At 34.9% G+C, this 27,825-nt stretch overlaps 1 pseudogene; it reads left to right on the forward strand.

Annotated features, from left to right (window-relative positions):
• Nucleotides 1-981: 981 nt before the first annotated feature.
• The window catches only part of LOC149216630 (transcription elongation factor TFIIS pseudogene), a 34,464-nt pseudogene continuing 7,620 nt past the window's right edge, over nt 982-27,825 (forward strand).

Raw genomic sequence — 27,825 nt, forward strand, 5'->3', positions numbered from 1 at the left:
AATATTGGCAAACCTCAAGGAACTGATAAGTAGGAATATAGCAATTGTGAAAACAACGGGAACAAAACTAAAATTAAGCGCAGTGTACAGTATTTTAGCATTGCTGATTTTCTAAGGACGTTTTATTCCTGAGTGTTTAGAAGGTGATGATTGATGCCATGCTTACTCTAAACAGATAATCTCAAAAATGATATGAAGAATTTAACCAGTGTTAACAGACCTTGAAGAAACTGATTAGCAGCAGTGGCAGCAATTGTGAAAACAATAGCAATAGAAGTAATAGCAGTACACAGTCTAAAGCGATTCTTTTTCTGATCTAATGTTGTGAAAGCCGTTTTCTTCTGTGACTCCTTCCTTCGGCCTCTGTAACGGAACAACATGATTAATCAAGCCTCCTCTTCCTCAGATTACAGAAGACAGAGCAGCTGGGATTTTATTTCAATTCTTGGTCTTGTAATATTAAATTCTAAACATGGGAGATTGATGAATTAGCAGGTGCTGAGGTGCTGGAGTTTCCTTGCCTTTCTCTGTTCCTCAATTTAGAGAAAAGATAGGGGCTGTTTCACCCAGAAGTGCAAGCAAATAGTAACTATGTAGCCGGGTTGGCAAGGATTGTGGGTATGGATATTTCATTAAAGGGTAACTTTGTATTAACTAGAAACTAACGGTAGCCCAGCGTGGACAAAAGAGGATTTAATTTCCCATGATTGAATGTTGCATTCAGTTGGCCAAATTAACTGGAACCGCTGCCGCGGTTGTTACGTTACTGTGTTGGCAAGGAATTGAATTTGAATGGAATTTGCGTGAGAAATTTGATTGATAAATACTTTCATTGTATGGTCCGAGATCTTTGGGCAGCACGTCTCTTCCAATTTGGTGGCATTGGATATCGTTTACCCAGACTCTACCAGTGGGTGTGTGGTGTTAGACTGAGCAGTCAATGGTAGGCATACAAATCCTCATGGTGGTGTGGGATTGTCAATGGTGGTAGGCATACGAACCTCCTGGTTAATACATGGGTCTGAGAGGGTCAGTAGCAGTAGGCATAAGGGTAGAAGGATCAATGGGTCAAACGGTAGGCATTCAAACTTCTTTGTGGCATTGGGGATGGAAGGGTCACCGGAACTAACTAATTTGGGCATTCAAGGTTATGAGTAGAGGATGAGTAGCGGTATTATCTAGAGGGAATGAACCATTTCAGGTTTCACAATTTGTAGCATCTAATAATGCTCAAATTCACATATCTGCACCGTCAAGCTCTGTGCAAACAAATACCATGAGATGCTGAGGATACGGAAGGACCACGAGCGAATTAGAAATCTTCATGAAGAATAGGTACTTCCAGAATATTTCCATATAATTTCTCTATTCTAAATTTGCTAAATTGAACGTTTAGATAATACATCAGTTTGCAGTCCATCCTCTGTGCCTATGATGCCAATTGAATCATCTCAGCCTCCTCAGGTGATAGATATGACTGAGAGATTGAGTGCCACCACTGAGACATCCATGTTTTTGAATGGCTTTACTAGAGGGAATGAACCATTTCAGGTTTCACAATTTGTAGCATCTAATAATGCACAAATTCAGATATCTTTTGGATCATCTCTTCTATGCTTTACTTTTATTATGTTAAACCAACTTTGCTGATGGTTTTTTACAGTGAAGCATGCAAATGTTCCTGACCCTCTGTACCATGAGATGCTGAGGATACGGAAGGAACAGAAGCGAATTAGAAAGCTTCATGAAGAAGAGGTACTTCCAGAATATTTCCATATAACTTCTCTATTCTAAATTTGCTAAATTTGTTGTGCAAGATTTGCTAGATTTGTTCAGCCAATATTTATTAGTTTACCTAGATCCTGATGTTAGCTTATTGGAAGCTGCCTAAGTATGTGTATGAACTTGGAGCGTCATTTTAAGCTCACTACATACATTTCTTTCCATTTATGACATAATACACGAATCAGAGTTCACTTTGAGAAGGTATTGGAAGAGCTGAAGAGAAGATACACTACATTACTTCAGGAAGAGGATTACACATTTCACAGATAGTTTTAGGTTTTTGTTGCTGTTGCTACCTGCTGTGTCTTCTCTTTGCCCTTCTTCTTCTTTGGACACTAAGAAGCATAGTGACCTTGCTGCAAACAAAGTACTTGATCATGTTCACGTCGTTCTTCTTTCCAGGCTGATGTCCTTCTCTGTCACTTTTACCTGCCTTGGTGAAAACTTTCCCTTTTCCCTTTCTTTGTCTTGTTGATGAAGGCCAAGTTTTCATCACCATCTCCCTGCTCGTTGGATCTAGACTCTGCTCAAGTCTCCTTTTGAATGCAGTCATCCCATACTATCTGCTAGTTTGGAAGGTTCTCTTGTGCACAGATGCCCTTCACAAACGAACCTTTTTATAACAAAGACCTGCTAATGATGTTTTTATAGTTGTAGTCTTTCAATGAAATATACAAGAAGTTATAAATATCTGATGTTATCAGGATCTTTGCATTAAAAAGATCCTTGTGGTATACTATACAATTTGCAAATTAATATAGATTCAATGTCATGAGAAATTTAGGATACATGACTAAAACAGTTACACACAAGAACAAAGCTTTGGAGAGAGTAATATTGTATTAAAATCCTCCTGTGTTACACTGTACAAGACAATTCCCTCTCAAGTCTCTCAACTTCGTTCCTTAAGATTCATACGAATGGTTCATGATTTCATCACCTTTCTTAGGACACGTTTCTCTTATAAACACAGTAAAATTTTCAGGTTTACTCTTGCAACCAATATCCAACATCTATTTATTCTCACTTGATTTGTGCTTCAATAGGCATTCGTGATCCCAAGGCTGGGTACTATCATGACCCATTCACACATGGAGTATTACAAGAATAATATGAAGAGGATGAAGAGCTACTGTTACTGAAACATGTGGCCTAGGGCTTGGTTCCTTATAGTAAAGGTTTCTGGTATGAAAATGAGTATGGAAATGCCTAAGCATCTGGAAAAAGCTTCAGATACAAAGACATCTATGAGCAGGAGCATGGTCATGTTTTAATGGGGCCCATCTAGGCAAGCCCTCTACATGTTCAGCTGCAGGTATAGTTCATGCAAATGATTCATATAGTTTAAAATTTAAAGCTGGTTTTAGAGGGGCTGCCAACAATTTTTCTGAACTGATCGCTGTTAGGTTATTATTCATCCACTGTGCGGAAAAAGAAATCACCGAAATTCAAAATTTTGGTGATTCTATGGTGGTCATAAAGCGGATGATGGGCATCAACAATTTGGAAAATTATCTTTTCAGGCCTGCCTTTGAAGAGATACGAATGTTCAAAACAAGCTTTAATTCAGTTTCTTTTTCATCACATTTACAGGGAAAGAAACGAATAAGTGGATGGTCTCTCTAACACGGGTTTGAAGCTGGACCTAGGTACATGCCATATCCAAGAATGCAAGGAAGATCAGATTTTTGAGGATTTTCATTCATCTTTTTTCAGATCTGGGTTCATAACTTTAAACTTACTATCATGCTGTTTGTATGTTGCTTAAGAGCCCTAAGACAAGGATTTGTTTGAAGGCTTTTTCTTCAGCTCTATATAGAAGAGGTTATAAGCTCTGTCTAGGACAGCATTAAGCTACACATGGACCTTTCCACATGTTTATGTTTCTCTTGACATGCTATTTTAGATGCATCTCTATGTGATTCATGTTAGTATCTCTGCCGATTATAGAGTCCTGTGTGGTTCATCGACAAAAAGAAGCAATTAAGACAAACCCCCAAGTGATTTTGGCCCCAAGTGATTTTGGGAAATAATGAATCAACTAAAAGTATCACAGATTCTATCAACTAAACTATAATTTTATTGTGTATGATTTCACTGACACCTACTTCTTTGCAGGTCATGACAACATTTATGCCATCCCCACATACAGAATAACAGAGTTTCCAGGAGACTGATATTGATAAACAAGTGAATCGAGGTCTATGTGGGGAACCGCGAGGTCTATGTGGGGAACGCCGCTTCAGCAGCCACTTCTCTTACTGGCTCGGTCGCGCCAGCGCAGAAAAGCATTCTACCCCACTCAATGCAGGGACTTGCTGCCTCGCAGCTTCCCTTGTTTGACAATGATTTGTTTGGGCAAAGCGGATTACTCATAATGAAAGCTTTTTTCATATTTTGCATAATAAAAGCTAAACCTTAAGACATGTACATTTTGCAATTGCAATCGTTGTTATAGCAATTGTACCAAGTCACTAAAGATATAGAGAATTAAGTAGGTGGTAGATTATATGGAGGACATGAAAATATTTGGCAATATTATATAAAAAGTAACTATTGTTATCCATAAATTAAGAAGCACAAAATTAATATATCAATTTCATTGTGCTTTCAATTAAGTCACACAAAATTAATATATCAATTTTATTATGCTTTTTTTGCACTCTGCACAACAAAAGTTTTCTTTGCACCTCCACACTTCGTAGAATGAAAGCTTTCTCTGCACTTCTGCATTCCGCACAATGAAATTAATGCCCAAAACAAGCAAATGCAACAAAATCCTTATGTTGCCGAAATAAGTGGCAGATGGCAGTACAACACACTAGTGACGTGAGACTTATTTATTTGTTTTCGTCACGAATTTAGAGTATCTTTTAGAGCTGGTAGAGAAAACAACCTAATAGAATTGTTTGCGTAAGCCACAATTTCACATTGCTCATGATGAAAGCTTCTTTTGTACCTCGACACCTCCGCACAATGAAAGTTAAAACCCTGAGATATGCACACTTTGCAATCGTACCTCTGCACTTTGCATAATGAAATTAACACCCAAAACAAGCAAATGCAACAAGATGCTTATGTTGCCAAAATAAATGACAGATGGCAGTACAATACACTAGTGGCAGTGAGACTTAGTTATTCATTTTTGGCTTGAATTCATAGTGTATCGTCCAGAGATTGCAGAGAGCATGACATAATAGAATCATTTGCACAAGCCGCAGTTTCACATTGCTCACAATGAAAGCTTCTTTTCTACCTCTGCACAATCAAAATTAAACCCAGAGATATGCACACAATCGTTATAGAAATTGCCTCAGACCTCTAAAGATATAGAGAATTAAGTAGTTGAATAAAATGGAGGTGTGACAAACAATCAACAATATTATATATGAAGCAAGTATATAGGTCGAAATTTAAGTCACACAAAATTGATATATGAATTTCATTGTAATTTCTCTACACCTCACAACAAAAGCTTCCTCTGCACCTACACACTCCGCATAATGAAATTAATTCAATTAAAAAAAAAAGATTTAAGTATATATTTCTCTTGAACTCAAAAAAAATAAAACATATAACTACAAAGTTTTGATAATCAAAATAATAAAATGTGTCGTACGTTATGTATTTTTATTCTATATTTTATTAATTACTCTCTGAACCTATAGCGGCTAATATTGATTGTGGTGTAGAGAGCTCCACACCTAATATTAAAAAATTAATTATGGCTTGGTTGTAATATTAACATCTATTTAGTGCTTAATAACATTTATTCTAATACATTATATAACGATTACTAGTTGTAAACATATCAAGTTCGACATTTATTAGTGAATCGACCCACTACGACAAATCCATGTGATTAAGTCCTTTTTTTCCTTCCAAGCACTGTTATAGTATATTTTTCTCCAATTTTTTGAAAAAGTTGGCGTTATTTATCGGGATGATGCTATTTTTGGTGTTGTTTGCGTCGAGAAAAACATTTAGGCATCAAATTAGGCGCTAATAGCACCAGAAATACGCCAAAAAATTCACTAGAAATTATGCTAGAAATAACGTCGGATTTAGCTCCCTTTTTAGCACCTTGGTTAGCTCCCTTTTTAGTGCTAGATTTAGTGTTGAATGTGACTAAATACTTAATTAATTGAAGTGTTGGGGGTTAAGTGGATAGGGGCTTTGAGGATTATGGGATTTAGCGATTTGGGGTACAGGGATTAAGGGTTATAGGATTAAGGGTTATCGTTTAAAGGATTAAGGGTCAAGTGCTAAGGTATTTGGCGCTTACGGGGGTTATGTAGTTTAATGGTTAATGGATTACGAATTATGGGTTAAGGGATTAATTTTTAAGTGCTTAGGGAATAAGGGTTTATGGATTTAAGGATTAGGGATTAGGGCTTAAGTGTTTAAGTGTTTATGGCTTAGGGGTTTGGGTATTTAGGGATTTTGCATAAAGGGACTACTAATTAACTAGTGTTGAGGAATTAAGGGTACTTTAGGGATTAGGGCTTAATAATTTAAAGGTTAATGCAGGCTTAGGGGTTAGGTGATTTAGGGATTTATCAAAATTCTCTTGAAATGTCATGGATTTGTTGGAAAATCAGAAAGGTCGTAAAAATTTTCTTGATCTTGATAATTACTTGTGATGTATCTTATTATTATTATTCTTTATATCTTCCTTCTATAATTCATCAAGCAATTACCAAAAGCAGTAGCACATAAAACAATAAAAACCAGATGTAGGCACATGCTAGGGAAAAACCCCTCTCGAGGGGAAAACCCAGTCAAGATAATTCTTCCTTTCAATAGTATTCATTGTGACTCTTCACCTTAGACCAAGATGAAACCTTCCCTCCACACCACGTCAGCCTCCCAAAATTTTGACCTCTTCCCAAAAACTTCGACTATGCAGCGACTTACAGCAACTGGCAGCTTCTAGTAGCAACGAAACTTGGAAGACTTCAATCTCCCAATCTAGGGCACGAAACAGAGAGTGAGACACCAAAATTTCGATTTTCCTTGTCTCATTAGACTTCCCCAAACTCACATTCACTTCAGCTTCTCGACAACATACTTCGCACCTTTTCCCAGCTACAAGAGAACTTCACACTTCTGCCCAAAAACAAGAGAGTTCGAACTTGATGAGAGAATGATGCTTCAAAATGAATTCAATGTGCTTCCTCTTATAGGCTTCTTGTGGGGTCGAGTGGATCCTTAGGCCGACTTGATCTTCTCTTAGGTCGACATGATGTGGAGGTTACATAATTCATATTTGACTCAATACTTAACCTTTTTACATGATTCAAAAGCCCAAGAAGAGTCTCTTTAAATGTAAAATACTTATATAGACTCCGAATAAATCTTAGAAGTCCTCAATGGGGACTTTGACCTAAAACATGGTGACCCAAGCATGAATCCCATGCTTTAATAAGTCACAATAATAATAATAAAATTCTTTTCTTTATTCTTTTGATAAGTACATTACATAACGACTCAAGTACATTATTGAAGACCGAACATAGTTACATTTTCCAACACTCTCTCTTAACTAGGGAGGTATTCATAATGCACAATGGAAGATCTTAAACTATGTGAACCATGAAGAACTTTAGGCACCACAATTCCATGGACTAGATTCCCGACTAGGGAAATCTATCTAAACAATCACTCAATAGTTTAAGCACCATAATGCCATGGACTAGATTCCTTACCAGGGAAATCTATCCCAACAGTCACTCTATAGTTTAGGTACCGAAATGCCAAGGACTAGATTCCTGACCAAGGCAATCTATCTAGGTGGGACTAAGATGGACTCAAGCTTTCAGCCCCTTTGGGTACCCTCAGGCTTACTTACTAACCATCAACCCAAAAATCCAGATGTGTATCCAAAACAAAGCTCAATAATCAACACCACCTTTCCAACTTTCGGACTTAGACATCAGCACAAAGTGTTAGCCAGATGTCTTCGCAGGAAATGCTTCACTCGCAAAGCCTCAACACCCCTTGATCCAGCAGATCAAAAATGACCAATCTCTCCCAATCAAATTGATTGGTAACCAACATGCTATCAAATCCTTCAAGAGATTCCCCTGTACAAACACAACCACAATCAATAATATGCTTTCACATGTACATAATCAAATACAAACCTCCGGGGTCTTTCAGGCAACAAATGTTTCTTCTCAACTTTCCATAGCAGGACTATCAACCGAATCTTTAACAGAGGATTCCTCAATCATACATTATTCTTCCTACTTCATATGCAACAACATATTCTTTAATCGGATCCTACTTTCCTTCTATCAGCAACACCTCAAAATGCATTCTCCAATTTCCTTTTCCTACTCATGGCCCTCACTAAAACTTACAGCTGTTAGTCTTGGTCTAGTACATGAAACATGAAGCAGAGAATCATATATGTCGCTCCCTATTAAACAGAGAGGATCTAATCATTCCTATATAAGGAATATTCTCAACCATCCTCTTATCCTAGGGAGGTTCATTCCATTCGAGCTCCCTCTTAACCTAGGGAGTTTTTACTTCTTCTTTTTGTCATTGGAGAATCTTTCATGGCTTCTAACCATTTCATCAGAGTTATTATCATCCTCATCATGCTTGTCGCATCAAGCATCTTCACCAAGTTGAAGATTGTGTACCAACACAACTTGCTTGTCACATCAAGCATCTTCACCAAGTTGAAGATTGTGTACATGCACAACTTGCTTGTCACATTGAACATCTTCACCAAGTTGAAGATTGTGTACCTACATAGCTTAGATAGAAAGTACGACCAAATCTATAGAAGCATGATGTTAGCCATATAAAAAACATGGAAGCATTTCAACTTTATTCATATAACATACCCAGACTTAATTACAAAAAAGAGATATATACTCTTCAACATGTTGCTAAGGACTTTATACACCCTAGAATACAACATTCATTCCATCTAGGGTCTCAATGTGCCTTCCAAAGGTATGACATACCTTACTACAACATATAGAAAACCCTAGAAACAATTAAAAATACATATAGATCTACAAAACATCTATCATTCTTTCAAAATACATATGTTAGACTTCTCACTAGGGATTCATACAAATCCTAGATTTCATACAAAAGAATCAATCAAGGTCAATCACAACTTAGTCATTACCCTGACCATATTTCAGTAGGGTTAGTTCCAAACCCCTAGATTTTTTAATCAACCATCAATCAGTCATTAACATGACCAACTACTACTAGGGTTAGTTGCAAACCCTAGATTTCTGAGCAATCATCAATCTCAACCAAAAATTCAAATTTCAACAAAACCCTCACAAATATGAAGTTATCATATAGTCAATATTCATCAAATATTCCTACTTTGACTAAGGTTCAACTTCAAAACCCTATAATTCCATTTTCTCAAACTCAACAATCATTACAAATCTCAAATCATCATATTCCAGAGATTTTACTTTGACTAAGGTTTAATTCCAAAACCTTAGAATTCAATTTTCACAATATCAACAATCATTATATACATAGATATCAGATTGTTACATTTCACACTAGACAATGTCACTACTAGGATTTAACTACAAAGACCTATATTTTCATTTCCAACAGTCATCTAATAGACTTCATATTGTTATATCACACATACTAGACAATTTTAACTTCACTATGGTTTAGATATAACACCCTAGATTTCCAGATATCATCATCCTAGAATCAAGGACTTCCATTAAATCCTAAAACAAGGACTTCCATCAAGTCCTAAGGCTTATGACCATCAATGACTATGTAAACACACATATCTAGGAATTCATAACCATAAATAAGCATATCATATGTCCAATAACATAAATACATTTGACCTAGACCAACCTAGGACTTCAACCAAAAGGACATATCTATATATGCCTAGATTTCATCATCATGCAAATATATATTTCATATCATGTGTTAGTCAAACCCAACTTCATAACAATATCAAATAAGAGTTAGACACACAATCAATTTGATTATACTAGGGTTTGATTGGACATACACACCCATACTAAGGAAACATTTCTAAGACAATGTAAGGGTTTGTCTCACACATTCCACAAAACCCTAATGAGCTAGGGTTCTAATGTAGAAACATAGCAAACCCTATATTACCAAAACTTCAAAGGTTTTGGGATTTTAGACCTTATCATTGAACCCTCATAAGTTAGGATTTCCCGATCACACTAAAATCCTAAACATCACATTATCAATAAAACTTCAACTAGCATTTTACAATATCTCTAATCAGCTTTAGGATTTCAGACATTCACAATAGCATACCCTTTGGTTAGGGATTTCCAGAACCTATCTAGGGTTCTACATAGTCTATCAAGTATATGAGTGGGGTGGGTAGATTTATCAAAGGGATGAATCACCCAAACAAGAATCACTATGATTCAATACAACTAGTCATAACAAAGTTAGTAATAGATCATCAAATGAATAATCCTTTCAAACAATGTATTCAAAGCATACCTTTGTTTCTTGACTAACCTTGTCTTAAGAGATCCTCCTTCTTTCAGATGTTTTCCCTTGTCTTGAGAGATCCTCTTTCTTGCAAATGTTTTCCCTTGTCTTGAGAGATCCTCCTTCTTTCATATGTTTTCCCTAATCAAGACAATAAAGGGAGAAAGGTGATTAGTATTCAATATAATCAAAGCTAAATGAGTGCATGAAACCAAAACTAAAAATACATGTAATACTTATCTTCACAAATAAGGTTGCCACAGTATCCTCTTTAGTCATCTTTGTAGTCCTAAACTCATTCTTCAAACTTTATACTTGACCAATGTTCTTAATTGTGAGCATCTTCGACAAGGCTTCATACATGTCCTGAGCATGATCGATGTTAGCTATGAATGGGACAAGCTTTTATTTTATCCCTTCTACCATTAGAGTCATATACGCCAATTCTAAATCCCCGAATTTTGATTTGTCGACATCAATGGCTTCTTTTGTAGGCTTCTTTACATTTCCTTTTACCAAATCCATCACCTTGTTCTTCTCGAGGATTAGGTCAATCCTCTTCTTCCAGGATCTGAAGTTAGATGCTCCTTCAAGTTTTTTCTCACCCTTGATTGAGTTAGACACCTTCATTGAATATACTAGACTCCTTCCCTAAGACAGTACCTATGAATGGATCAAGTGCTTGAGACTACCTTTTTCTTTCTTTTTCACCAAAGCTTTGATACCATGTTGGAAAATCAGAAAGGCAGTAAATAATTTGTTGATCTTGATAATTACTTGTGATGTTTCTTATTATTATTCTTCTTTATATATTCTTTATGTACATCGTCAAGCAATTACCAAAATCAACAACACATAAAACAATAGACACTAGATGTAGGCACATGCCAGGACAAAACCCCCCTCGTGGGGAAAACCCAGTCAAGATAATTCTCCCTTTCAATAGTATTCTTTGAGACTCTTCACCCTAGACCAAGACCAAACCTTCCCTCCACATCATGTCAGCCTCCCAGAATTTTGACCTCTTCCCAACAACTTTGACTATGCAGCAACTTCTAGCAACTTGTAGCTTCTGGCGACTGGCAGCTTTCAGCAGCAACAAATGTTGGAAGACTTCCATCTCCCAATCTAGGGCATGAAACAGAGAGAGAGAGACACCAAATTTTTTATTTTCCTTGTCTCCTTAGACTTCCCCAAACTCGCATTCACTTCGGCTTCCCGGAACCAGAGTTCGCACCTTTTCCCAACTACAAGAAAACTTTGCACTTCTGGCCAGCAACAAGAGAGTTCGAACTTGATGAGAGAATGATGCTTCAAAATGAATTCGATGTGCTTCCTTTTATAGGCTTCTTGTGGGGTCGAGTGGGTCCTTAGGCCAACTTGATCTTCTCTTAGGCTGACATGATGTGGAAGTTACATAATTCACATTTGACTCAATACTTAACCTTTTTACATGATTCAAAATCCCAAGAAGGGTCTCTTTAAATTTACAATACTTCGATAGACTCAGAATAAATCCTAGAAGTCCTCAATGGGGACTTTGACCTAAAACATGGTGACCCAAGCATGAAACCCATGCTTTAATAAGTCACAATAATAGTAATTATTATTATTTTCTTTATTCTTTTGACAAGTACATTACATAATGACTCAAGTACATTATTGAAGACCGAACATAGTTACATCTTCCAACAGGATTATAGGTTATGGGATTAAATTTCAAGTGCTTAGGCATTAGGTCAAGTGTTTGGATTGTTATATATGTTAATTTAAAATATATTATTGAGATTGAATGTTCATGTTTTGAGATGAAATGTGAAATTAAAATTTAGCTTTAATTTATTAATTTTTAATCTAATTCTAGGTTATTAAAATATTTTATTTTGTTTAATTATTTTATGTTTAGTTCTTCATAAAACACAATAAATAATTATGCCAACCAACATTAAAATGCAAACAATATAAAAATAATGAAGTTAACAAAGTTGCTTATTCAAATAATTGAGAGATACGTGTATTAATATTTTATTAACTTTTATGTCTTCACAAACATATGTTGATACAAAATGAATAGAAGAAGCATTGAAGTAATCCTACTTTTTTTTGCCAATAATTCATACCATATCTTGAACACTTTAATGATATTGCAATAGGTAATTTGTACTGACAAAAATAATACTGAAGCATTTCAAATTTTAGGCCATAAGAATCATCATTTTTTAAACATGGATTACAAATAATTCTGAAAATTTACAAGTCTTGGTCATTAACATCATTGTCTGCAACAATGTCATCTAGTGTATCATTGTCAATGTTCATATGATCTTTTAAGTAGTTAATACTATCATCATTCTCATCTTGACCTGCATCATCTTCATCATCATTGAAATCTTACTGTAAACCATCCATATTGTTAGTAGATGTATTTGGATTATCATTTTCTATACCATCCATATTGTTGTCTTCCATAACACCATCTAACTTTGTATTGTTGTCTTATTGTGCTTGAACATAACCATCTTCAGCATCATCATGGATGTCAATTTTTTTGATGTTCTCTAATCCCTCTCTCTCATTTTGTTGTTCATCACTGTTTTGCTCAGTATCCACTAATGCATCATGAAATACATGTCTTAATCTTGGATCATAATGTATGACAAATATCCATTTCGAGTCCAAAATATCCTCATAGAAAAATACCTACACATGAATGAGCACATACATATATTAGATGTATGTTATAATAATTTTATTGATTAATAAACACATGTATAAATTCACAATGAATAATGTATTAATAGATTATTGTTCACTACCACTTCTTCTTTGAGTTAAAGAAATACTTGCTCACAATGAATTGGTGGAACATAAGGCTCCTTATCCTCCATTAGAAACTTTGAGGAATCTATAGAAAACAATCCACTATGGGTATCATGTCTTCATGTCCTCTCAAATGCTTCATACCATCTACACTTCAAAATACATCATTTAAAAGAACGGTAATCCAACTCAATAATTTCTTGTATTTTCCCAACATATTGTAGATTCCCTTCAATAATATTCTTATCTTTTGAGCTTGATCGATTGAATTGCTTGAATTCAACCATTATGCCACAATCGAAGGATCATCTCTTTACATCTACACGTTCTACATGATAATGTTGACCATATGCCCACATTGTTAGATATTTCTTTGCCTGTGAAAGACCATTTATTTCGGTTAAAACAAATATAATGACGAATATTAAAATAGTTAATAGTGTCAAAACTGTAAGGAAACAACATTCTATAAAATTCCAACTGTACCTTTCTTTCACATCCTCTAGACATGTTGAATTCATCTTCTATTATGTTTGAATATATACCTGCATCTTCTATTTGATTTTGAATTTGTTCAGTAACCCATTCTAGTGTGAAATATTTGACCCATTCTCCTCGCAGATCAATAGGAAATGGGGTATTCCTTAGGGTTGGTCTCTTAAATTATCTCCTTGCTTCTAACATTTCCCTCTCTCTTTTTATCATAAAAATCAATCCATCTGTTCATAAAGTCCATGTGAACTTGTCAAGTATAACACTTTTGTCTACATCTATTACATGTCAACATGTTTATTTCAAAATCCAAACGCCATGTTGTTATTTTGACAAATAAATTATAGAATAAATTAATGATTGTAATAAAAACAACCACGATGATCATGAGTTTACTTACTAATTTCTACTTGAACACCATTAGATTGTGGGTTTTCTCCATCAATAATATATAATGCTTGTTCTTTGTCCTAGAAGTGTGGCCCATTTTCGAAATCCTTACCAAGGAATTCACATAGGAAGAAAAATGTTTCGTTCAATACATACCCTTCAACCATGCAACTCTCTATATGTGTCTTTTGTTAGACATATATTTTTAGAGTGTTCACATACCTCTCAAAGAAAACATCCACCTCGTTGATATGACACCTGCCAATTCAATGTCATCGACTAGGTGTATAAGTAAATGGACTTGTAGGTCCATGAAATTTGTAGAGAGGTCTTTCTCAAATACACACAATTTCTGCAATTTCCTTCTTCCATTTTGGCACTTCACATTCGTGGATCTCCTTAGATGTCACCCACCTAATGTAAGAATAGTAAATTAGTATGAACCCTTAGGAAATAATTAAAATGCAATAAAATATCTCTATGTCTCTCACACATGAACATTCCATACCACATACATTGCAAATGCTGACAATCGACTTATGGAATTCCTCAAGTCAACGATAAGACATGAATTCCCCTAATTGCTAATGGCATGATATGTTTTCAAACAAATTTCTCAAAGGTCATTAGTTATTTTTGTCACACAATAGAATATCAAAATATATTTAGTACCTAATTAATTTTAGAAATAAATGTTAAATGATGATATATAATACCTTCATATAATTATGAAAATCATGTGATTCAAACTCTGTGATATGTCCATCAACTGTAAAAGATTTATCTAATGATGACCCATAGCCAATAGGTGTCCTTATTGAACATATGGCATTTTTTAGTTGGTCTAGCTCTTTCTTTTTCAAAATCCATGGAGATTCTGCATATTTTTCATTTTCCTTGTTTGACCACAAATTTTTTCTATAAAATTTGTATGCCAAAGAGAAATATCACTCCTTGAAGACAAGGTATCCTTCTTTATTCCTGCCATATGTCGAAATATTGAATTTGGGAAATTTTTGAAGATGTGCATATGATATAATAGGTGAGATATTAATATATCCTTCTAGTATGGGAGCTCATAAATTATGGATTTCCTTTTCATCCCTTATGGCATCTTAATTACAACTTGTTCTGGTTCTTCAATAGAATCTCCCCCCATATAAAAAAATCATGCCAAGCTTTCAATTCAACATCTTCATACTTATTAAGCCAATTAGTTGGACCCATAAACATGGGAGGGACTCTATTTTCATATTTTCTATCAAATTTATCCTTATGGTGGTTTCTGAACATATGATCTAGTGGTAGGAAAACCCTATTGTTTGCATAAATAAATTGATGTAGATCTTTAGACTACCAGCCTTGAATTTGTTCTGCAAACCTTGGACATGCAAATATCCCCTTTGTTTGAAGCCTTGAAATTCAATAACTAAGGTTAATAAAATAAAAATAATAGTATAAAACTAAGTATGAAAGTTAGGATGACAATAAATTATGAGTGTAAATACATAAAAAAGATTTATCTTACTGGAAGAAACACCAAGTCTTGGGAAATCATGAATAGTCCAACATAGCACACCATACAACATGAAGGAACTATTTGATGGAGGATGTGACATGTCATACATTCTTATGTCTTTCCATATCAGTTGCATCTCATCAATAAAATGCGCAAGATAAACATCCATGCTTTTAATTTGATGTTTTCCTGGATTAATGAGAGTCAACATAAGGTGCTCCTTTCTAACACTCATCCATGGGGGAATATTGTATACTATCAATCCGACTGACCAAACACTATAATTTGAGATCATGAAATAGAATGGGCACACTCCATCATTTGTAAGACCAAACCTGATACTACGAGGTTCATCTTTGAATTTTCTTGGCCATTTTTCCTTTAAGTGTTTCAAAGATTTGGAGTCGGCCAAAATTCACATGAATCCATCTTTACTCCTATTCTTTGCATGCTAGTCTATAAATTGTGCAAGTGACTTGCAACGAAACATTCATCGAAGTCTACATATAATTGGCATATGATGTAAAACCTTCTTTGAAACTATAAGACCTTATACATTTGTACAATGTCTCTTCTCTTTGCATATAGAGAATTCTACCTTGTCTTGATATTCATTTTTGTATAAAATGCCATCATTTTTACGTGAATGAATTTTCTTATATTTGATCCCTAACTTGACCAACAACTAACACGTCTCTTTGCAAATTGATGGCAACACATTCTCTTTAGGAAATATTTTAGTTTTTAGTGCCCTGTAAGATTGCCAAAGATTAGATCATTGAATGTTTGACTTATGATGAAAATTTTTGATATGTAAATCTATATTATGAATATTCATATGAAATATATGGTTTTAAAACCCCCTTAAAGCAATATAAATGAAGTTGAATAATTTTTATGAATTACATGCACCGATTGACAATGCATTGTAAGAAATATATTTCAACTCACTTCAGTATGGTGGTGAATCCTTTGTCTAATCAACCAAATAGTGACTTGATTTCTAATAATATTAATGTACATTCTAGTTTTGAGGTTCTACTTGCACCTGATTTGAACATAAGTGTCTTTTATTCTTGCTTAATGGAGTCTTGTAGATTTTTATCATCAACGTTACGTTGGTGGTAATTACTACTGTTTTCATCGTTACTGTCAACCAAATGATCATTATTGTCATCATTGTTTCCATCCCCAAAGAAACCTGTAAGCATTTCATTCAATCCTTTTTCATGTACTGCATTTTCACTATCATGATCATCATCATTAAGGCTAGGTGGAATGTCATCAATGTATGCTAATCTCTTCAATTGTTCAAATTTCTTAGGTGGTAGAGTTCTCTTTAAATATGCTCTTTTTTCCTAGGTATGGTTTAAAGGATGACTTGGATCATCCCGTCCAAATCTTAATAGCCCCGTTTGATCTTGGGTATTAGTAATAATTTTTTTCGTCATCATATTCTACCTATTGACAAACACAACTACTATTTAATGTTTGGCAAGAATTGGATAAATCATAAATGTATCAATTTCAAAGAAATATAATCAAATATTGCTTAACAAATCTCATCCCTTGTACTATAGTCTCGATCAACCTCTTATTTAGTGCAATTATTTGTTGTGTCTGTAGGATCCATGTCATATCCTCTTCCACCCACTTTGTTCTTTGGGATTTAACAGTTTTAGGTCCATGCCCACGTACATATATATTTTTTTCTTTTGCTAGTTGAACGTTTAGGCTATGCACTTGCTCCAGACTCCATTTAAAATATCAACAACATGCATTAAATTATTTATTTCAATATTGGATAATATACTATAAATTATAATAATACTATGAAAAAGGATGAATTTACCACAAAATGCTTCCTAAGTTAAGTCAAAATTTGATTACCTGATGTCTCACAACATCTGTTGTGTCCTTATTTGCTATGACACGATCTGCTGCCATGGCCTCGTCCTACCTCTATAATGCATAACATAGTCAATGATGTTTAGTACACCAATTATATTATTTCAACCAGTATGCTATCCAACACAGAACCCCACTTTACTCATATATTTGACATATTGATATCATATTTTGGATTTGAAAAAAACAACAACATAGTTTATATAACTTTATCTTATCTATGTTGTAGCATTTGTGAATTCATAAACATCATCCTCTTTTGGTTGAGTTTGCATTGTATTCTTACCTTTATTGTATCTGCATATTCCATATCTAATTCTATGCGACCCACTTTCCTCTCGTTGATTTAGTGGGTCTACATCGTCCACGCCATCTATCCATGACTTCTTGTGGATTCTATAATACACAATAATGCCATTAGTCACATAACATCTATGCACTTTGTTGTTGCTCTGTCCAATTGGATAAACACAATCGATTTAAGCTCATCCAATTTTCATTGCACCTTTCTAGCTAAAATGCCCCTATTTTCAATATATACCCTTTTTGTTAATTTCTACTCCCAATATGGTGACATGATACAACTCTTATAAATCTTAGATGAGGATTAAGAAAACTAATGGACTATTTTTTTTCATATTTTCATTTAACTTAATTCAAACCCTTCATACATAATTTTAAACTACCAAATATTTATATTTTTGTATATTTAAAAAAATCCTTTGACCCTATATGTTAGAGAATATACTATTTTCAAATTTTGATTTTTAAGTCTTCTAAATGAACTCATTATATAACATAATAATTAGTATAATTTAACTTTTGGATGAGATATATTTTCAATGCCACCATCCACCCTATAAAGCAGTAAAGAGTGAGTGGCAAGATTGAAAATGTTTATGTCACATGTATACATAATCACTAAGCAACACAACCTTTAAAAGTGAAAATGTGTGTATGTGACTATAGCTAGTGGATTGTTACATTATGATTTATTGGCTATTAAAATAAAATAAAATTAGAAAGTTTGAATTCACACCAAATTCATTAGTGGGCTAGGAAAATATGATATAAAACACCCTCCATTGGGTTAAAACACCATTTATAGGGCTTTACATCAACCAACATTTCAACTTATCCCATGTACCTATGCACATTGCACATTCAATATTGGTATTCAAACCTCATAAAAAATGACAATAAGATGAATCCTCCCACATCAACATTGCAAAGTGCAAAAATGACAATGAATACAAATTAGACAGAGAGAAAAAATGAAATATTATAGGCACTAAAATAGGTGCAATTAGCGCCCCAAACCGACTACATTTTTTTGCCAATAGTCGATGCTAAATCCAGCACTAATGGCACCCAATTTAGTGTCGGCTCTTCAACCAAATCTAAAAAAAAATCCCGCCAATTTATAATTCGTGCAATGGATAAACCTATTGTGTATCCTATCTATTGAACCAAAACAACGTAATACATTCACCATATTTCATTCTCATACTCACCAATTGCAAATCGAGGGAGCTTTGAAGTTTTACACGGAGTTGGAATAGACCATGGTTGGAGCAATGCGTTGAGGCTGTGAAAGCAAATAACTAATCGATTGGATCTATGTTGATGGTGGGCAAAGATATTAACAGATCTCCCCTCCCCTGTTGTGGATTTCAATAAAAAAAAAATGATTTGTGGGTGTGATTCGACCTCTAGTAGTCATAAAATCAATTTGTGCATCTCATTCAACCCGTACTAGAGATGAAAATCAAACCCATGTCCATTCGGTTTGCACTATTGCTATTTATAATAGTTAGAGGGAAGGAAACAAAACTTAGGGAGCAAAGAGAAGGGGTTTTCCACAATTTGGAGGAAAAAAATTGCCCTGGGATGCCAAAAAATGTCAAGTAGCAAAGGGAAACGAGCAAAGGGATATGATTCTTGGTAGAATGAGGTATTTCATACTTAATTTATAGATTTGTATATGTTTCCATTGCTTGTTTGAATTGTATTTTTTAGTTTTTAATTTTGAAGTTATAAAAGAAGAAATTTCCTATATATAGGGTTTATATTTTTATTTCTAAATTTAAAATAAAAAATTTATCGTACATATATAGAGACATGACAGTGAGAAAATGAAAGAGGAATTGGCTTCTATATTGGGGGTAGAAGTAGTGAAAAAAATAGAAGTTATGGACTTGTTCATGCTTGTCAAATATGTGTAAGAACGATCTAGTGAAAATGATCTAGGTATATGATGATTTAGGTAGGCATATGATGACTCTCAACTTATTTTTCTCTCTGGATGAATGAATATTCAGGGACGAAGATGAGCTCTTGGATAAGATTGCGCTGAAAATAATTCCACCACTGTTGGATGTGCCAAAATGGCAGAGTATGGAACTATATTGGAGGAAAATTTAGAAGAATTTGAAAATAGTGTGCTATTTAAACATACAGAGAAACACTAGGCCACAGTTGTGGGGATTTCGGGTTTAGGCAGAGTTGGGAAGACAACACTGGCCAAAGAATTCTTCAAGTGTCAGAGATCATATTACACTAGATCATCCTTTTTATCGAATGCGAGGGAAAATACAACTAGAGGGAATCTAACTTCTTTGCAGAGTAAACTCATCAACGACCTATAAGGTAATATAGATACAAAATTGGGAGCTTGGATGAAGGTACACAGATACTTGTGAAAAATATTGAATCTTGTCATGCGCTCATAGTATTAGATGATGTAGATCACATTGATCAATTAGATGCCTTATTGCCAATGAAGCATGTACTTGACCCCAAGAGTTTGATTTTCGTTATAAGTCGTAACAGAGATATCCTGACAAATACGTGGATAATAGAAAGCTCAATTACAATCTCAAAGGAATGACTGTACAATGATCCCGAGAGATTTTTTGCTCCTATGCCTTCTCGCAACCATATCCACCCCCAAGATTTGAACCTTTAGTAGAGAAATTTTTACGAGCATATGATGGATTACCATTATGTTTGAGAGCACTTGGGAACTCGTATTAGATAGATTATACGAAACTCTACCTAGGGATATATAGGAGAGACTTCACATTTGTTATGAATCCCTCCTTGAAGAAGAGCAAGAAATTTTCTTAGATATTGTGTGCTTTTGTATAGGAATAGATAGGGATATGTGGATAGGAAATATGGGATGAATCTGGTTGGAAAGGTTTGGGGGGATTTCAAAATCTAACGAAGATGGCCCTTGTCCAAGTGGACACTGAAAATAAGATAGTAATGCACGATCGCCTAAGAGACTTGGGAAGAAATATTGTTTACTCTACATATAAAATGTCGTGACATTTTTGGAGGGAAACAATAGAGGATCTATGGGAGAAATCACCATTTTTAAGTGCATCCTAACCATCCTAACCTTTGTTTCCAAGTCAACAAGTAAAAAATATGTTGCGTAATATGTTATAATTCTTCATTAGTTTCAACTAACTGACATTGGACGGGAGTTCATGGAATTAGAATGGATCCTCGAGAAACTTTGGACAACAACCTTAAGCTCTTTGGAATGATTAGTCACTTGCATTTCCTTGAAGCCGAAGGTTATTTTGTAATGATACATATTGACAAGGGTGTGGTCACTGAAGCTAATGTGGCTCCACTAGAGTAACTGTCCACACTCTTCCCTGCTTTCCTGGCTTCCACTACAGGATTTAAGAGTTTTAGAAGTGGTCGGGAAGGAATTGGAAATATTGTGGAAATGTGAATCTCAGGTATGTAGATGTACCTCAGTCACTTGAGAACGAATTTTTTTTTAGTATATTTCTTTTGAGAATAAAATAAAATAATTATTAGTTTATCTTCCTTTCTCCTTGAAACATAAACACTGTAGGCACCTATCCACTTGCGAGAATTGATCATTGATGCTACACTTTCAGAGTTTGCAAAGTCATTAGGGTGGCTGAAGCACCTTAAAAAGATTGTAGCATAGGAGGCGTATCTAGCAACGCTCCCAGAAGAATTTTGTTACCTTCCTTCCTTAAAATATTTAAAGTTAAAAGACTACCAGATTCCTCCAGACTCTCAGAGGAATTTCACCAATATCCAACTGATCGACATGTTTTCCTTTTCAGAGAACCCTATAGGTGGGTAACCATCTTGATTATTTTTTCCACATGCTCCAATGTTTGGCTCAAATAAGTTGTCCCTAGAAGTGTGCCAATCTACGATCTTGCTACAGGACCAAAGGAAAGCTATAGATTATTTCAATTTCTATGACTGTCACATTTAAGCTTTGTTTTATAAAGAAAACATATAAAACACTAGAATATTGGAAATATTAACTTTGAATATTTTTTTTTTCAACTTCTATAGCTCTAATAACGTATGCATGTATAGATGGTGGCAAAAAGGTATGCAAAAAGGATGATCATGAAGGCTTCTAAAAGGTGAAAATGGTCAAAAATATAATAGCAAGGTGATAAAAAGGAGCTAATTCCTTGACCCATCATGTATAATATGTATCATTTGAAGAGTAGGTATAAATTTATTCCAATAAGTATCCCACTCACCTATCAAATTTAAATCAACAACACTTAACCGTCTTTGTGACCATAGGGTGGACATTGTTGGATTTAACATTGAATTTAATGTAACTCTCCTAATCATTTGAAAATGGTAAATGAATTCTTCAGAAAGAAATATACTTCTGTCATAATCCATTCAACACCCACTCGAACTTGTGACCCATTACCAACTTTCTAGGCTAGGAAGGAGCTAATCATAAGAAAATACAAGGTCAAATATTTCCATTGGTTTGACAAATTCTAGAAGATTTTTCCTTTCCCTCCTAATCCAATGCATCATTGTACTAGGGGCTATTAACTTTTGAATTAAAATCTTTATCCATATATTATCTTTATTGATCATATTCCATAATTATTTTTGCAACAACAAACACCTTTAGATCCCAACCTCTTAATGCCTTTGGAAATGCAACATTTCTCCAATTTACCCAATGGATACCTTTATATTCACTACTACCCTACAATAGGAAGTTGAAGAAGTACTTCCTAAAATTTTCTAAGATTCCTTTTGGGACATTGACCAAAGTGTGCTAGTATACTAAAATAGACTCCAACACAGAATAAACCAGAACTAAGCAACCTACTCTCTACAACCATTTTGTTGGACCATTGTGAAATTCATTTTCCCACCTTCTTAGTCATTCTTCACATAATTATTTGGTTTCATTCAGAACCATGAATATTTTATCCCTACATTATTTTTTATAGTCTAGAAGGGCATAAATCTAGTTATAATTGCATGAAGTCCATCATTGGAATTATATGAATAAAGAGTAGATTTAGTCTTATTGAATTCCAATCCCATTTCATTTTTACAAAGGCAGAGAATATCCCAATATGCATTGAGTTCTAGAGATGATCCAAAACAAAAAATCAAAACATCATCTATGAATCGAACATGGGTGAGTGTCTCCTTCCTACCAACCATTATGCCTTGCACAATTCTCCTCCTTTTAGCATAAACCAAAGATCTAGTAATACTTTTCACCATAAAAAAGAAAAATATAGGAGGATAAAGCATAACCTTGTCTCAACCCCTTAAAGGACCTTTAAAAACCAAAGGTTGTATCATTAATTAAAAATGAAAAGGAGACAAATGTTAAACATGCTATGGTCCAATTGACTATACACAAAAAAAAATTATGAATTACAAATGATTTCAAACCCTGTCATATGCCTGAGCTTGATCAAGTTTGACAACAACAATTAAATATTTTGAAATATTGATAAAATCATGTCCTTATTGTGATGTACTAATGGCTTCACCAATTTTCTTGCCCTCTATGAACCTAAATTGTTCTACTAAAATAAAAATGGAGATCAATGGTTTAAGTCTTAATACCATCACCTTAGAGATGATATTATAGAGACAATTGTACAAAGAAATGGGCCTAGATCCTTCAAAGGTATCAAGGTAGTATACCTTTAAGATCAATGTAATACAAGTTATATTAATGTTTACGAGGACCTTCCCTAGCCTTCTAACTTGTTCAACTACCTAAATTACATCCTCTCCCAACTAGTCAAAGAAACCATGGTAGAATTCCATTGTCCATCGATTAAAAATTTAATTCTTGTCCTTTTTAAAAATGAACAACACATTTAATAATTCTTCTTTTGTAATAAACCAAAACATCCTCTCATTATCCTCTTCATTTAATAGCATAGGAAATGGTAACATAAGTCATAATATATTCACCAATGTTTGCACCAATAGGTTCCTAAAAGATGCCTTTAAATTCTTATATTCCTAGAACTACCCATTCCATGAAACCTCTCATCTAATTTCCTTTAGTCTTGGTTATCTCCCATATGGTGTTAATGTTTTATTTTATGGTCAACTAAAATTTGGAACAATTTTGTGTTCTGGTCTCCATATTCAAAACATGTGGCTCTACTCTTCATGTTATGATCCAATTTATTTTCCATCAATAATTTAGATTGTAATTGCATATGTTTGATGTCCTTTATGCCCTCCTTATTGTAAATTCCCTAGTCAATTTTCAGAACCAATTCCTCCAAATATTTTTCAACCTTGGCAATATTTTCATCTTTTTCCTAAACCTCTTTGTCACTTAAGCTACTAACTTCTCTTTTACAAGTTTTAGTGATGAAGAGAAATGCTCACAAGTCGATGAATCAATATCAAGAGAAGAATACCAATTATCCTTAATAATGAAATGAAATTTGTAGGAATTTACAGGGTAAGTTCCTCAGACAGAACACCAAAGGACACCACTCACAAATAGATCACAGATAAATACACCAGTATTCTTGACGTGGTTAAAACCCTCAAAGAGGGAAATAGTCCACGGCCTGAGCCAACGCGGCCACTTCAGGAAATTTATTAATAAAAGAATGAAAATTTACATAAGCTTCTCTCATGAACGGTTACCCTACAAATGACCCTCCATGCTCTTTAAATAGAGATCATGGACCAATCGGGTGTTAAGCCATGGATCAAGTATTGGTAATACCGAGGAGGGAATGAACCATCGGATCACTTCATGTCTAGAAAATATCGAGACCATCAGACTGTAAGTTACAAAAGTACATAGTAAAGAAACACACTTTACCTAACTCTACACTAGACCAAGTTATACTTAACTATTTCCTATGTGTCAGAATATCCTAACATCCCCTCTTAAGAACAACTTGGGATAGGATTGAAGGATGTACAAATATGACACAATAGGAGAAGGAAGGAGGCATTAGAGCCTATCCCCCCTTAGTGACAACTTCCTGAACTCCAACCATAAAGCGAAGTTTAGTAAACTTCGCCTCTGTGAGAGCCTTTGTAAAGATGTCTGCAACTTGATCATCTATTGAACAATATTGCACTTCAAGAACATGGTCATGAATGAGCTTTCCGATGAAGTGCATGTGCAGTTCAATGTGTTTGTTGTGCTAATTTTGGATTGGATCTTTGCATAGTTGAATGGCACTTTAATTATCACACCAAAGTGTAGTCGGCTGCTGCTGCTAAAAGCCAAACTCTGACAGGATCTGACGAAGCCACATGGCTTCCTTACTAGCTTCTACAGCACCACGATACTCTGCTTCTACTGAAGAAAGAGAAATGGCACTTTGTTTCTTGCAAGCCCATGTAATAGGTCCTGAACCAAGAGTGAACACATAACCTGCAGTAGACGTTTGATCATCAGGGTCACCAGCTCAATCAGAATTAGTGAAACCGACCAAAAGAGGAGATGCTTATGCACTGTAATGAATCCCAAACTGAATTGTACCTCGAACATAACGAAGTATTCTTTTAGCTACTTTCCAATGACTTTCATGTGGGTTTTGCATAAACCAAGCAATAAGGCCAACAACAAAGGAAATTTCAGGACGAGTATGGGTCAGATACAAAAGTTTTCCTACAAGTTGACGGTATAAGGTAGCATCAACTTCAGGGGAAGTACAAGTGACTGAAAGTTTGGCTCCAAACTGAAAGGGAGAAGGGGCTGGCTTAGAGTCTTCCATGTGAAAATGGCATAGAAGATCACAAGCATACTTGGACTGGGAAAGGGAAATACCTTCCTTGGATTGCAAGACTTGAAGACCAAGAAAATAATGCAAGTGTCCTAAGTCTGTCATTTCAAACTTCTTTTTAAGGCTAGACTTCACATGGTTTATAAGGTTGGAGTCACTACTAGTAAGGATAAGATCATCAACATAAAGAACAATAATGATAAGAGACTTGCCCACTTTCTTGGTGTAGACAGTATTGTTAGAATGACACTTATAAAAACCAGTTTCTAAAAGAAAGCTATCCATTTTGGCATACCAAGCCCGAGGGGCTTGCTTGAGACCATAAAGGGATTTCTTAAGCCAACATACAAGGCTGGAGTCTGCTTGTATAAAGACAGTAGGTTGTTTCATATATATTTCTTCATGCAAGTCCCCATTCAAGAAGGCAGATTTAACATCCATCTGATGGAATTCCCATTTGAAAAAGGCAGCAAGGGAAAGAACAAGGCAAATAGAGTTCATTTTGGAAACAGGGGAGAAGGTTTCAGTATAGTAAATGTCTTCAACTTGTGAAAAACCCTTAGCAACAAGACGAGCTTTATGTTTATCAACTTTTCCATCTGGTCCATACTTGGTTTTATAAACCCATTTGCATCTAACAAGTTTTCGTCCCTTTGGAAGAGGAACAAGATCCCATGTATCATTTGCCAATAATGAACGATATTCTTCATTCATAGCTGCATCCCAATATGGATGGCCTGAAGCTTCTGCAAAGGTGTCAGGATCATAATTCGCTGAAGCTTGAGCTAGTAAAGAAGAGGCTCTATCGAACTGAGAACGTGTATGTTGTTGAGTTGTAGGATCACCGCCAAGAGCACCTGCTGCATCCCAAGTAGCACGTACCCATTTTGGAAGCTGAGGAGTTGAAGGAGGATCCTGAGAAGGTGGGGGAGGATTTTCATCCTTGCTGTCATCATCTGAAGAAGAAATATTTTCAGAAGTAGAAGGGATAGAGAGAGGTGGCACATTCGCTGAACTAGGCTCGTAGGCTGATATATTTTTAGCAAACTTTACATCTCTTCTAATGATAACATTTTTGGACTTAAGTGGAATAAGTCTATATCCTTTGACATCTTCAGAATATCCAACAAAAATACCTTTTTCACTATTAGGTTCTAAAGCTTTATGTTTCTCATCTGGAATATGGGCCCATGCTTCACTTCCAAACACACGAAAGTGAATTACATCTGGTTTAATTGAGCTTCATGCTTCTTCTGGAGTGATATTATTTAAAACCTTAGTAGGAGTGTGATTTACTATGTAATTTGCACAGTTAATTGCTTCTACCAAAAAATTAAGACTAAGTCCTTTAGATTGAAGCATACAATTAGCCATTTCCTTTAAGGTGGGATTGTTCCTTTTAGCTACACCTTTTTGTTGTGGAGTATATGGAACAATATGCTGCATTTGAATTCCATTCTCAGTGCAAAAGTTGATGAATTTGTTGTTAACATATTCTCCGCCATTATTAGATCTTAGCTTAAGAATTTTATGTCTAGATTGTTTTTCAACAAAGTCCTTAAAGGCCAAGAACATGCAAAATACTTCACTCTTGAGTTTTAAGAAATATACCCAAGTGTGTCTGGAGAAATCATCAATGAAAGTTAAGAAATACTTGTAGCCAGAGAATGAAACAACTGGAAGTGGACCACATAAATCACTATGCACAAGCTGTAAAGGGGCTAAGGCGTGCCAAGATGCATGCTTTTCAAAACTATCCTGATGATGTTTTCCGAGTACACATCCAGAACAAACACCATCTATGCAAGATACCATTGGAAGACCTGTCACCATACTTTATTTACATAGATTCTGAAGGGAGCGATAGTTTAAGTGACCAAATCGCTCATGCCAAAGTTTTCTCACTTCATCATTATGAGCAACAAATACCGAGGGAAGATTTGATGATCCAAAGTTGTTAAACTTATACAACCCTCTAAAATCATTAGCGATGCCAGTAGCTAAAATCTGTCTAGGATCTCTTAGGTCCTTAATTACAACATCGTGAGGTGAAAAATCAACGATTTTACCTTCACCTGAATGAGTTATCTGATATACAGATAGAAGGTTGTAGGATAAGGTTGGAACACATAATACATCATTAAATTGACCATTGTCTAGATGAACAACTCTAGTCCCTACAACATTAAGAGATCTATCATCACCAACATATATATTTTTGGTGTTACAATCATTTAAATAATAAAACATGGCTTTGTTTTTGGCCATGTGATAAGAAGCTCCAAAATCAATGAGCCACTCATGAGAATGAAAAGAAGAAGATATATTTAGTGCATAACTAGATCGAGA

This window comes from Pinus tabuliformis, chromosome 1_1 (genome assembly GCF_031772625.1).
Source record: "Pinus tabuliformis cultivar Carrire ecotype Pingquan chromosome 1_1, CPIR1, whole genome shotgun sequence".
NCBI lineage: Eukaryota > Viridiplantae > Streptophyta > Pinopsida > Pinales > Pinaceae > Pinus > Pinus tabuliformis.